This window comes from Mustela putorius, unplaced genomic scaffold (assembly GCF_011764305.1).
Source record: "Mustela putorius furo isolate JIRA1106 unplaced genomic scaffold, ASM1176430v1.1 tig00537303_pilon_pilon_pilon, whole genome shotgun sequence".
In the NCBI taxonomy this organism is placed as follows: domain Eukaryota; kingdom Metazoa; phylum Chordata; class Mammalia; order Carnivora; family Mustelidae; genus Mustela; species Mustela putorius.
The window spans coordinates 1408267-1412361 of NW_025422441.1; the positions used below are offsets into that span (position 1 = coordinate 1408267).

Below are 4095 nucleotides of genomic sequence, written 5' to 3' on the forward strand. Positions count from 1 at the left end.
TGTAGATCTCTAGGACATTTGTAAACCCAGGGAGACTCCGTCCTGCAGGATTGTATCTCTGCAAGTTAACTGTTTGTTTCTCGCTGATGGCAGTCGGGGTGCCTGAGGAATGTCGCACACATTACCGAGGGGAGCGGGTGGAGAGGGGGTGCAGGGTGCCAGCTTCTGCTCTGTCCTCAGCCAGCCGCCTGCTCCCTCATCCTCCCCAGGCTTTGGGTTTAAACAAGTCTCCGTACAGTCGTGCTGGTTTGGAAGGTGACCTGGAGTGACTTCCTTACATCTCGGCCTTCGTGAGCTTCTCCATTCAAATCCCCAGGCAGGGGCAGAGGCAGGACCCCGTGGCCCCTGTGCTCTGCTCCTGCCCACAGTCACGCCGGAGTCGAACGTTAGCCGCGGAGCTCCGCAGCCCCAACACCGAAGCTGCTTTTCTCTGGCCTTTCTGCAGCCCGCATTCACTCCCGGTAAGGCTGGCCTTTGGGAGGAAGATGGGGTTTCAGTGCATCAGGGTTTAGGCCGCTGGACCCAGGAACCCCCCCCACCCCGACCTCCAGCTGCGGCCCCGCCCTGTCCCTCCGCCCCCACACTGGATTCTGCCTGCTGCTCGGTGCCTCTCATAAACACATGTTCTCCACCTTTTGCTCTGGCTGTGACTGCCTGTGGCCATGACTGCAGTGTGGGGGACCCTCTCCCTGCAGGGCCTCACTGCGGGGGGACCCCATGGCCCCACCCAGAGGCCCACATGGGGAGAGGGGCTCCCCTGAGTCCATAGCTCTCTGCCCTCCAGGCCTAGCCACGTGGGAAGTTCATCATCAGGCGGGACAGGGCAGGACCGGAAGCAGGGAGGGAGGTCAGTCTGCTTCTGGGAGGAAGGCAGCCCCCGCCAGAGGCAGGCACGGGTTTGGAGTGGGGAGAAGGAGCCTCCAGGAGCAGGCACTCGGTGGGCACCGGCGTCCGGCTCTCCGGGACTCGACGATGGGATGGCGGCCCGTCGGGTCCCCGCAGGCACAGGCAAACCTGGCAGGACGGGCGGGAGCGGGGGGGGGGCGGGGGGAGAGGGACACTGCCCTGTGCCCACCTCCTCTCTGCCAGCCACGCTGTGTCTGTGGTGACCAGGGAAGCCGTCCCTGCCGGCAAGGCTCTGTGCTCCCAGCCCACGGCTCCTTAGCCTGGGCCGGGGCGCGTCGGGCACTCCCGGAAGGTGGGAAGTCGGGGTCTACTTGATGCCCGCGGGCCAGGTCTGAGGACCCAGAGGGGCCCCAAAGGATGAGCTGAGAGTGTCCGTGGCTTCCTGCGGGCTGGAAATCCGAAGGGAGCCGGGAGGGATCGAGGGAAGGGCTTCCTGACCAGCACGAGGGAGAGCGGAGCAGACCGCGCCTGGGGCACCGGCGCCCTTGGGGTGAGCTTCCTACTGGAAAGGGGTCCGGGCTCCTGCTCCTTCAGGAAGCCAAGGTAGAGTCCATGGACAGCGAGGGTCACCATGGGAGTTGGGCCGAGACTCACCGGGGGTGAGGTGTTGGCGCCAGGGCCGGCCCTGGAATGCGCTTGGGATCCTGTTCTCTGAGGCCTTCCCAGGTGTTTGGGGCCCAGGAGGAACTCAGAGGGATGAACCGGCGGCCCGTGGAGTGGAAAACCAGCTTCTCTGGGCCCATTCCGAGCCAGGGAAGCGCCGAGCAGGCGTCGCTGGGACGCGCCCGCCCGAGGAAGAGCGGGACGGAGACTCTGGGCGTCGCGGTCCCTGGGGCTTCCCCGCTCACACCTGCCCGCGCACTCAGGCTGACCCCGGGGGCCCCAAGTGCTGTGCCTGTGCCAGTGGCCGCAGAATACTGTCCAGCAGCGCGGGACAGTGGTCAGTGTGGGGCTCAGGGTCGTGGCCCGTCTCTGGGGAATCTCTGAGCTCCAGCGTGGGCACGGACGCTCGGAAATGCGGGTTCTCATCGCCACGGCCACCAAAGTGGGGACACCCCGCCAACACACAGCCAGGTGACGGTGCAGGGATTGCATCCGCGGAGGGGACAGTCCCCAAATAAGGGAGGCAGGAGGGATCTGCCCCGGTAGGGCGACAAGAGGAAGGAGACCCCGGCTGACCAGTGCCTTGGGGAAGGATCGGGAAGCACCTTGGGGCAGCCTGACTGAGACTGAGTGGGCAGTGACCGTGGGACGCACCTGAAGGGGTCAGGCTGGCATTAAGAACAGAAGAAGGGGCGTCTGGCTGGGTCCCCGGAGCGGGTGACTCTTGATCTCCGAGTTGGAAGTTCAAGCCCCACGTTGGGTATAGAGGTCACTTAAAAAAATAAAAAATATTTAAAAAGGAAAAGGAATCCCAGGAACTAGACATCAGAATGTCCCCCAGATACACAGGGGCAGCTGTTGTGGCGGGCAAGGGTCCTCCGCGGGGCTCCGAGTCCCCGTGTAGAAGGCACTGGCGGTATTGTTCATTCAACATTGGTCAAGCGACGGCGCTGGCGTGGCTCTGAGTCGCGAGGTGCCCGGCGGGCGGTGGCGACGCGGCAGGACCCCGTGGCCCCTGCGCTCTGCTCCTGCCCACGTCATGCAGGCTTCCTTCCCCCTCACCTGCTGTCTCCCTGGTGGCATTCCTCTGTCACTGCCCTTCCCGCACCTACACTCAGAGATGGTGATGCTTATCTGGTTCTCAGAAGCCCCCTGAGGCCGGCGGCTTGAAGCCACCCGCACTGCTGGCTGGGGGACCCCAGCCCCGCACTGCTCTGGGGTCAAGTCCTTGCAGAGCTGGGCTCAGAGGCCGGTGGGCCCCCGGGTTCCCTCTGCCTCCCCCTGGGTAGGGGGGATGTTGGAGGGTGGGGAGGGTGCAGGCCCCAGAGGGAGCAGAGGGAGGGGGGTGGGGTGGGTGAGAAGGGGCTGAGCCGTGGGAGGAGGAGCCCAGAGCTCTAAGTTTCCATTTCCTGCCGCCTGGGGGAAGGCAGGTAGGGCGGGGGGGGGGGGGGGGCCGCGGGGGGAGGCCTGCTGGGGCCTCGTGCCCCAGACTCTAGGGGTGCCCTGGCACCTGGCCAGGCTGCGGGGAGGGGCCAGGCACAGGGTGGCCAGGAGCCCAGACTCCCTGATCTCAGCGCCTGGAGCCCGTGGGACGCCCCGCCCCATCTCGGTAGGGGGAGTCAGCTCTTTGTTCTGGTCTGTTCCGCGTGCCCCCAGGGAGGGGGTCTCTCTGTGGGGAGAAGACGGGCATGTCCGGGTCCTGTCTCTCGCCTGCCCTCTCTGCTGCTGGGCCTGCTGGCCTGGGAGGTGGAGGGATCCTGCCCCAGCTCTGGCCTCCACCCGCTGTGCGTCTCCGGGGTGGCCACGGCCCAGGCCACGCCAGGCAGGCCCTGCGCCTCCTCTCCCTGTCCCTTTCATCATTTAATGAGCTGGAGAACAAAATAGTCTACTAAGGAGTGACACTGAGAATAACCCCTGAATTCTTGACAGGAACTGTGAAGCGGAAGAAAGTACATGAGAACCTAGCGTTCTCTGGGCAGCAAAAGGTACCAAGAAAACATTGAAAGAAAACCATCGATCATTGGAAAAACACAACCCAGAGTTTCTTACCGCAGACTTGCACTGGAAGAAAGTGTAGAAGTGTTCGTGAGCCCGAAGGAAAAGGAAGCCATTTGGAAGTGAAGGATCCAGGAATGTGGGAAATCCTGGTGAACACGTGGTAATTCCTAACAAACACTGATTTTGTAGCATTAATTAATTGTGTCTTGTGGGAGACAAATTGATAGAGGGAGAATGGAAAGTTACAAGGCAGAGCCAAGGGCTGAGCTGAGCACAGTTGCATAACCTGCGGGGGCAGGGGGTGGCGCAGGCGTCCTGGATGCCACCTCAGGAGGCCTCTCCAGCCAGTGACTGTCCCCTCTCCAGAGCTGCACTACACACCTCCAAAGGGAGTCTCCACTTCTAAACTAGGAGTGGGAATGACAAAAAAAAAACAAAACATAGAATGACAAGCAAAAGAGGCAACGAAAGAAAGAGAGAAGAAAGGAATATTGTTGTATGGGGTAGATCGTAAAACATCATAGTGATTGTTATTATACCTCAGTAATGGGTCCGTGACTAAAGGAGCGAGAGTGATATAAAACAAAG

General features: G+C 62.1%; 1 long non-coding RNA gene across 1 annotated transcript; it reads right to left on the bottom strand.

Annotated features, from left to right (window-relative positions):
- On the bottom strand, window positions 1-3834 carry LOC123390337. Its single transcript, XR_006604945.1, has 3 exons — window positions 3559-3834; window positions 2164-2281; window positions 1-472 (listed from the first exon to the last, which is right to left on the bottom strand). It is a non-coding gene; the product is annotated as an uncharacterized LOC123390337 (long non-coding RNA).
- Between the last annotated feature and the right edge of the window lie 261 nt (window positions 3835-4095).